Source organism: Arachis duranensis, chromosome 1 (genome assembly GCF_000817695.3).
Source record: "Arachis duranensis cultivar V14167 chromosome 1, aradu.V14167.gnm2.J7QH, whole genome shotgun sequence".
Lineage (NCBI taxonomy): Eukaryota > Viridiplantae > Streptophyta > Magnoliopsida > Fabales > Fabaceae > Arachis > Arachis duranensis.
The window spans coordinates 4,654,899-4,665,700 of NC_029772.3; positions in this window are offsets into that span (position 1 = coordinate 4,654,899).

The window sequence follows — 10,802 nt, forward strand, 5'->3', positions numbered from 1 at the left end:
TTTCTTTTTATATTTTAATATCAAATCAAATATTTTTATTATTTTTTTGCTATTTATTGTCTAATAGTTTTATGTACACTATTAATTATATGGTCGTGAATTAATATTTTTTAATTTATTAAAAAATACAATTTTATTTTTTTTATTTGACCTATTTCTGTATTTTATAACTTATTCACTATAAAAAATTCATATATGTTAAAAGAGAATTTTTTTTTTATCAATTGTTCTTCTATCAGTAATTTTTTTTCTCTTATAATACATTATTGTTACTCTTTGATTTTTTTTTTATAAATTATAAAATATTGTTAATTATTGTACTCTTTCTCTTTTATCATTTCACAAGAGTTAAGACAAGATATTGTGCATTTAATTGTGTATTCATCTTATTTTTAGTATTTTTAGTAGATGTTTAAACTAACAAAAATAATATGAAATTATTTTTAGGTACAAATACAACTAATTCAACTCAAGAATAGACAAAAATATGTTGGTAAGTTTTAATAAGTAACAACATTGATCATATTACTTTGATTGTAAGAATGAATATGATACTAGAATATAAAACAATTCTAAATATATTCAAGGACAAATTGTATTTAATTTATCTAATGTTAGATTGCACTTGCTCAAATTGGTTTAACATAAGAGTAAGAAGGTTTAAAAATTTTACTCATAAATTTTAAAAAAATATCTACAAATTCAACTACTAATATTATTTAAAGAGAAATCTTTGAAAAGATATAATTCTAATGTAGATATTTTAATTTAGTGCTTGTTTGGATACATTAAATTATTAAAAAAAGATTTTTTTAATATAAAAATATTTTTATTATCTTTTAGTGTATTTAGCAAAATTTTAGTACTAAAAATAAAAGCACGAGAAAAAAATAATCTTTTTAAAAACTAAAATTTACATATTTTAAAAAAAAATTATTTAAAAAATATATTTTTAATATAATAAATAAATAAATAATACTTTTATGTTGTTATACCCAACATAATTATTAAACAAAATATCTTTAAAAATCTTTAAAAACAAAATCATTAAAAAAAATCTTTTCATAAAAACTCATATAAATAAGTTCTTAATCACAAACTATATAATACTATTAATTAATAATTGTTATCCTTTAAAAACAAGTAAAATTATTTCTCATTAGTTTTATTTTTTAATATTAAAAATAATTTAAATTTAAATTTAATTAATTTTATAAAATTTTTATAACAAAAATAAATATGCGTATTTTCATTTAAAAAATAAAAAATATATTATATATTTTTATATATTATCTCATAGAGAATGCGAATACATATATATACTAATTTGTTAAATTAAAATTAATGCGTTGTATAAATAATATATACTTTAGTAGTTGACTTTTTTAGATTGATTGTCATTATTTTAAATCTATATTTATAATCTTTTCACTTCAAGAGTATATCAATAGAGATTTGGAATTGGCCTCTATATGACAATAAAATTTTTAAGAAAATTATATATTGAAAAATATATTTTTAGAGCAACATCTCATCTTCACGTCATAAATTTTAAACTTATGAAGGATTAAAAAACACATTCGTAATCTAGATTTTATATAGTTTATCTAGAAAAAAGTTTGGTAACAAAAAATTTTCAACCATAATTAACTAAAAATTTCTATAATTTACTTCATTTATATCACTTAATAATATTTTATTTTTTATCTCACTCTCTTATCATTTCACTTATCCAATTCTACTTATTAATGATAATTATAATATCATATTCCTTGCTAGTAGGTATTCTTGTAATCAATACTTAATATTCCTTTTATAATTTAATTTTTATATTTAAAAATACATTAAATATTAATAATAATAATAATAAAAATGGACGATAATGATAATATACATTAATTGAGTTAATTACATTTGATTCTTTGTTTCCTTTAAAACATTTAATATCAATCAATGAAAATACGAAAAAATTATTAATTCTTTGTTTTCGTTAAGACATTTAGTTGCACTTGATTCTTTGTAATATATACTTTTCACTAATTTAATTATGATCATTCAAAAATCATGACTATAATATCATTGTAAGCAGAATAGTGTATAAGTCAAGAAATTTTACAAGAAGTTGCGTTTATCGTTACAAATAGTATGACATTTGAATTCGACCTTAATACGATACTTATGGTAGAAGGTGCTGATGAAGAATTTGAACAACAGACGGACTCACCCGACGAGATTGTTGTCAGTCAACCAATTCTCGAGAATATGAAAAACCACACTAGCTTTGATGAGGTATGGTAATAAACTGATTTAATTTTTTTTTTTGCTTTTATGTGCATTTATAATTATATTGTATACTAACTAAGTTCATACACATAACATTCATACGTATATATACATAACATCCATAATTATATACAACTAACATCTAAAAATTAAATTCATGTTTATTAGATATTACATCCATACACATCATTTTTTAGTTATTGCATACTTAAATATAAAGTTAACACATATATTTTTTAAATTTTATCATAATTGAATTTAAAAAAATATCAAATTCTTAAATTAATTTATTCAATTGATAAATTTACAAATAACATCTATAAATTCATACACATAACATCTATAATTTCATGTTAATAACATCCATAATTTGTATTCATAATATTTATAATTTCATACCTATAATGTTTATAATTAATAAATTTTTATAATTAATATTATCAAATTTTAAACTATATGTCTTATTATATTTTTAAATTATCTTATATGTGCACTAGTAGACCATGATTTTAATTATTTTAATATTTTTATTTAATATTTATATGTATGTTTATTTATTGATTTTAATATGACAAGTTAATAATTATTTTTAAAATTTTTTTTTTTAATTTTTGTTTCTATTTTATATTTTATTTTTTATTTTTTAATAGTCTATAAGTAAAATATAAGTTATATAGTAGAAGTTGTTGAAACTTTTTAATTTAATTTCCATATTTTTTGCAGAGAATTATTACATTTTAATGGATAATAATATGATTGAGAGATGTTAGAAATTTGATTAGGAAGAAATTGAAATTAATTTTGAAAAGAATATTAATGACTCCAAACATACAACAAAATAGTAAGTAATAAAAAAAGATAAGTGATAAGAAATTGTATATTACTTGCTTATCAAAAAAATAAAAATTTTTATATAATATTCCTATATTGTAATTATTTTTTGGTTACCTAACATCACTCTTTATCCAATATAGATTACATGTATGTAGAGATGAGAAAACCTTATTGGATAAAGAAAATTGGCTAGGCTACTCCTCATAATAGAATAGGACTCGTGCAAAAATTTTTCATAATAGTCATGAAATACCACTAGTATCATTACTCATTAGTATGTGAGTACTCCCGAGAGATATGTTGATCTCTCTTATATAAAATTTTAGAAATGTCTCAAAAAAATCTAATAAAAATTCACCAACTAATTAAGTTGTAAAAATTGAGAATGTCTTTCTATTAATTTGCATTATTTTTGTATAAAGGATAAAAGTTAGTTGGAGTCAGAAAAAAAGCTCAAGAGTTAACATAGTTTAGTTAGTTAGTATTTTTATTGTTGAGTTAGTATGTATATATATGGAATACGTGTATCTCATTCAATGATGAAAAAATAGGAAATATTTTCATTGTTCTCTATATTACTACTCTTAACTTTTTCTTTGTCAAAAAAAATTCTCTTTGACTCCTTGTTATTCTTGGTTTGTTTCATCTCAATTACTAGCATGCTATCAAATAATGCTATCATAGTTTTTGCTGTATTTTTTATAGTATCAAAGCCACCATTTCATCATTAGATCCACAATGAAAATCACACTATCAGATTCAATAAAGAAGACCTTTTCATCTATTACTGAAAAATTCAATGAAGACAAATACTCAGCTTGGAGGTATCTTGCAATTCTTACCAGTGAAAGTTTGGGACTCGAAACTCACCTTAATCTATTAAAAGTTCCAGAACAATTCACATCAGATGCCACCAAGAAAACAGTCACCAAATCTAAAGAGAGTTCAAGAATTGGTGCTAACGTGATAGAACCCTCACCTTTCTTACTGTTCCATCCTCATCATCGAGTGATGCATCCTGGCTTACAAATTCTGATGTCAGCCACCATCTCACACCAGACCCTTCAAATCTTTTTTCTTCTTTTACAAGCAACACAGATGCAAATCAAGTCTTTGTAGATAATGATATAGGTATTGCAATAAAAAATTCTAGCTCGTCTATTTTTTATGATAAATATGCTAATATCTTTTTCTGTCTAAAAAATTTGCTTCATGTCTCTCAAATTACCTAGAATTTACTAGGTGTATCCAGATTTACAGTTGAAAATGGGGTTTTCTTTGAATTTTAGCCTGATTTTTGTATTATACGTTATCAGGCTATTAGGGACTCTCTCCTATATGGCGTAGCTAGAAATGGAGTTTACTCCTTTGACACTCTCAAAGTTTCTAAGCCTAGTACTCAGGACACTGCTTTAGACTGTAATTCTAATTTTAATCATGGTATTGTTCCTGATTTAGACAATTTCAATTCAGTTCTTTGTAATTCTATTGTCACCAACGATACTGATTTTATTGCTTTCAATACTCAATGTAACGAGAATAGTAATATTGTTCTACATACAGCACAAAAAACTTGACCATTGTCTCATGAAAACTATGCTTACCATCATAAATACATGCTCTATTCGTATTACAAATTCTGCTTCTTCTTTATCATATAAGTGTGAAATTTGTTCTCTGGTAAAGATGCATAGATTGCACTTTGACCAAACTGAAACTGTGTATAGTACATCATTGCAGTGTGTTTTTGCTGATCTCTGAGGACCATCCCATGTGGCTTCTTGAAATGGTTATAAATATTATGCCTGTTTTGTTGATGGCTTTTCAAAATTCACTATTATTTTTCTTTTACAGAATAAATCTCAAACTTATTAGCCTTTCAAAATTATAAGAAACTGATGAAAAAATAAACTGGTCACAACATTAAATCTCTACAAATAGATAAGGAAAGTGAGTTTCTTTCTAAACCTTTTGCTAGCTTTTTTGCTACTAAGGGTACCCAACATAGAATGTCATATCCTTACACACATCACCAACAAGATAGTGTTGAAAATAAGTATAGGCATATTATAGAAATGAGACTTTTTCTATTAGCTACAACATCTCTTCCTGCTATGAAATTTTGGAAAGATGCGTTTGTTATATCTGTTTACATCATTAATAAATTACCCACTAGTGTGTTGCAAAATAAAAATCTTTATGAAACTATTTTACGATACACCAGATTTCACTTTTTTTAAAGTATTGGATATGCATGCTTTCCTTTCTTAAGACCATATAAAAATGTTAAATTTGACTATAAATATGAGATTTGTCTTTTCTTTGGCTATGAACCTGATCATAAAGGTTATAAGTGCATGACAAAGAATGGTAAGATTTACCTTGCAAGGCATGTTAACTTTATTGAAACTCTATTTTTCTATCATTCTATGTTTTCTAATTCTGCAATCAAGTCTACCGTAGATACACAAGATCATATTCTTGAATCCACCAAGTTTAAAATACAAATGCCCTTATCCTCACCCTCTTTTACAAAAAATCTTCCTCTCCCAGTATTTTTTGTACTGTCAGAACCACCACACACCTCTACAGACACCACCTCTAATGATTCCCTTATTTACATTAGACCTTCAATTTCACAAACATCAGATCCCCCACCTTTTCTTCAACCTCATTCACCTATCCCTGTTAGCGGCTTAGAAAGAGATTTACCCTCCATTATACCTACAAACACCTATTCCATGATGACATGGGCCAAATCTGGAATACACAAGCCAAACGCCTTTAATACACAAATGATTGGTCTTATTTACAGTATCTCAACTACAGTCAAGTAGGCTCTTAATTACTCTCATTGGAAGAAAGCAATGGACACAGAAATTTAGGCTCTAGAGAGTGTAATACCTGGATCCTTACAGAGCCACCAGCTAATGCAACAGTAATAGGAAGCAAATGGGCTTTTGCAATTAAGAAAAATCAAAATAGAGGTATTCTTAAGTTTAAAGCTAGGCTGATTGGTAAGGGTTTTCATCAAAAGGAATGTGTAGACTATGAATAGATCTACTTACCAGTAATTTGACCAACCACAATAAGAGTTGTGTTAACCATTGCATTTTTTTGGGGTGGTTATTAAGACAATTTGACTTTGACAATACCTTTTTAAATGGTACACTCGAAGAGAATGTCTACATGGCTCAGCCTTAAGGGTATGTTCATCATAACAATTCGTTAATTTGCAAGCTAAAAAAAGCTATATATGGCTTGAAGCAAGCACCTAGAACTTGGTTCAAGACATTGGCAGATACTCTCTATAAATTTAGTTTTAAGAGTACTAAATCGGATGTCATTATTTGTTAGACATAATTCTTCTAATGTGACTTATTTGTTAGTGTATGTAGATGACATTATAGTCATAGGGAACAATTCACAGAAAATTGAAACTTTAATATCTCAATTACATAAAAAAATTTAAAAGATCTTGACAGATTTAACTATATTTTAGGTCTTGAAGCTACTTATCTTTCTCATGGAGATCTTTTGAAATCTCAAATAAAGTATGCTAAGGAACTGTTACTCAAAGCTGGAATGAATAATTCAAAGTCTTTGCTAACGCCAATGTCGACAGATTCGAAGCTCTACTCCTCTGATTCAGAACCATTCAAAAATTCAACAAAGTACAGATCTATAGTTGGAGCCTTACAGTATTTAACAATGACCAAATCAGATATTACTTTTGCAGTGAACCGGGTGTCTCAGTTTGTTCATAATCCAACCCTTAAACATTAGAAAAGTGTGAAGAGAATACTTCGTTATGTGTAAAGTACAGTAGAACATAGAATTGTGTTTACCGAATTCACTGATTTCAGGGGAGACAATTTAGAGGATCGAAACTCCATTACTGGGTTTTGTATTTTCCTGGGCAATAACCTGATATCATGGAAGAGTAGCAAGCATACAAAAGTCAGTAAAAGTGGTATAGAGGCCGAATACCGAGCTATGTGTGCAGCACAAACTGAAATCATCTCAGTCCAGCAACTCTTGAGTGAATTACATATACCACAGCCTACACCACCTACCATATAAAGTAATAATTAGAGTGTTTGTCTTCTAGCTACTAATCTCATACTGCACAATAGATGCAAGCACCTAAAGTTGGATTTTCACTTTATCAGAGATCTAATCAATAAAAAATCTTTTTTTGTGACACATATCCATTCCTTGATCAAGTTGCTAATTATCTAACTAAGCCTCTATTCTAGCACTTATTTAATAGATTCAAGCGCAAACTAAAGCTATTCTCATGTCCATACCTTAGTTTGAGGGGGAGGGGGTATAAGGGATAAGAGTGAGTTGGAGTCAGGGAAAAAACTCAGGAACTAACATAGTTTAGTTAGTCAACATTTTTGTTGTAGAGTTAGTATGTATATATATGGGATGCGTGTATCTCATTCGATGGTAAAAAAAAATAAGAAATATTTTCATTGTCACTCAGGAACTAACATAGTTTAGTTAGTCAACATTTTTGTTGTAGAGTTAGTATGTATATATATGGGATGCGTGTATCTCATTCGATGGTAAAAAAAAATAAGAAATATTTTCATTGTCCTTTATTTCTACTCTCAATTTTTTCTTTGTCAAAAAATTCTCTCTAATTCCTTGTTATTCTTGGTTTGTTTCATCTCAGTTACTAGCGTGCTATGAAATAATGCTATCATAGTTTCTTGCTACATCTTTTACTTTAAAAAAAAATATCTAAGGTTCTTAAGTTAAGCTGCAGTTTGATTTGAGTTTTTCTTAAGAATGTTAGGAGAATATATAAGGGTTTTAGTTGGCGGTGGGGTATCCAATTAAGTCATTTCTTAGTCTAAAAATGCTTGAGACAATAATATCTAATATTCTTAAATTGGTGAATATACAATTTAAATTTTGTCTGAAAAAGGTTAAGAGAATATCTAAAATTCTTGATTGGTGAAATATCTAATTAAATCACATCTTATCCTAAGAAAATTTGAGGCAATAAGATCTAATATTTTAATTTTAAGTTAGCGTGGAGTATCCAATCTAAATCTTTTTTTGAGAAAGTTAGTGAAATATATAAAATTATTCTTGGTTGGTGTCGTATCGAATCAAGTTACTTTATCATAATCCTATAAAAACTTAAAGAAATAATATCTAAAATTCTTAGATTGTGATTCAGCATAACATGAGTTAAAGTAGTAGCTTAAAAATATTTTAATACAAATAAAGTGAAATTCTAAAGTATTCTTAAAGACTAATATAAACATTTTAGCTGAACGAATATACAACTTTATTTGTGTATTTCTTTTGAACTTCTAACGCCTATTTTATGCTTTACATTATTTTAGTTAAGAATTGTACAGTTATGTTTAGTCTCGATATGCTAATACCTCAAACTCTTCATTGACTGAATTTGAAGTTCTTCGAGGATCTCATAATCTATCATATAATAACTTGATAAGCATCCAAAGTTTTGTCACTTCAAAATGAATTTGCCTTGTATGAGTCAAGGCCCCTTCTCGTACCAAGTATTTGCGACCTTCACTCAAATGATTCTGATTGTTTGATTTTGGGAGTGAGCACTACTTGATCTTCATTCATTAATCTTTGGTGGAAAGTTCCTTTTTTCGGCAGAATAGTCCATTCAGTGATCCATCTATCATCCACACTTGAAAACTTTCCTTACTAAACACAACCTTCTTTACTTCTTCATTTGAAATGCTTTTCGATAGTTTTTCGTTCATATTCTAAATAACTTCCCTTTGGAATTTTGTTCATGCATTCTTCCTTATTCAGTTGCCTTTTTTTTTCAATTTTATTTTTGTTTATCATATAGATAGTGGTTGTATGAAAAAATTTTGTTTTTTTTTTGTTTAATTACTCAAGTCGTTATAGTTTTGTCAAATTTTCAATTAAGCTTCTGTATATATTTTTTTAATTGGATCGTTATACTGTTTTTTATTTTGTAATTAGGTTATTTTCATATCAAAAACGTTAAAATTAATAAAATATTTCTCTTAAAATACATGCGATAAAAAATTTAATTAAATTTTTATTTATGAATATCTTCAATTTGCAAAAAAATATTTAATTAACTCTAATTACAAATTTAGTAAAATTATAGAGATTATCAGAATAATTATTTTTTTTTCTTGTTATATCAATCTTTTATATCTAACATTGGGCTAAAATCTGAGTCCAAAACAAAAACAAAATGATCTTGTCTTGACGATTAATGCATGCCTTGTAAAGAATTAATGTGCATAATAAGAAAAAATAATTTTACAGAGTTATTAGTAAATACGGCATAAACTTATTAATTAACGTACATAATAAGAACAAATAATAAAGAACGTGGGTGAATATAACCCAACAAGGTTAGTTGACGCAATCTATGTTAGGTAAAGGAGACCCGAGCGAGAAAAGAACAAAACACGTGTGAAGATCGATGTCTTCAAATGTGAAATGTTTTTAATTTTGAGGGGACCCCTCTAATCTCTCATGAATTCTTTGCCAAATACATCTCACACATTCATTCATTAATACACATACATGATTACACACGAAACTTTATACACGTTTCTCGTAGGGTATGTCCCTTCATGTTCTTGTGTAACATGACAAAGATTCACACCCACGTGGCCACAGATTCATCTCTAAACCTTAAATTCATAATTTAAACTTAAAAAAAATTCTAATATTATACTATAAAATTACTTATTAAAAAATTAACTGATAAACAAATATTATATATATATATATATATATATTTTTTTCTCTAAAAATTATTTTTCCTATATTATTAGGCGGCCACAGACCACGTATATAATACATTGTTCTTTTTTCTTTCTCAGGAATTAGGAGATCGAGACCTGACTTTTCAGAGTTTTAATCTAGTTCAAACTCTTTATTTATTAGTTTAAATTATTTCGTTTTATGTCAGGTTTAGGTTTGTTAGATCAATTTGGACTTATTAAGAATTAATATATTATATTATTATTTTATACAAAATATGAGGACTGCTGAATTTTAAACCTTGAATATTTTAAAATATATTTATTTGTTGTATTTTTCACTTTAGGTCTAAAATCTGGTTATCAACTCTCATCCTACCTTCCTAATTTCCTACTAGCTTTGCTAAAAAAGAATAGCATATTAAAATTAAATCTGAAGTATTGTATGCTCATAATTTATATTATAAAAGAAAAATAATATTTATATTTTCAGGCATTTATATTTTTGTATTTTTTATATTTTTATTTTTGTAATAAAAGTAATTAATAAAAATGAGATAAAAAATAATTTTTTTATACAAATATAAGAGAATTTTTCACAAAAAATTAACATAAATATATTAGAGGTTGGTCCAATTTAAATTATTAATATCTTTTATTATTTTTAAAAATTATATTTTTATATTTACAAATACTTTACAGTGTAATTTTTAAATTTTATATATATATTTCGTTTACAAATTTATAATTATATTATTTACAGTGTAAATGAGATAAATCAACACGATATAAATTGATAAATACACTACAAATTACATATTTCGGTAATTAAAATTATTAAATTATTTATTTAAAAAAATTCCCTTTGGTATTCCAATGTTTTATATATTTGTTGGACAATTTAGGACCTCAAAGTGTTGTCTGGTTAAGGTT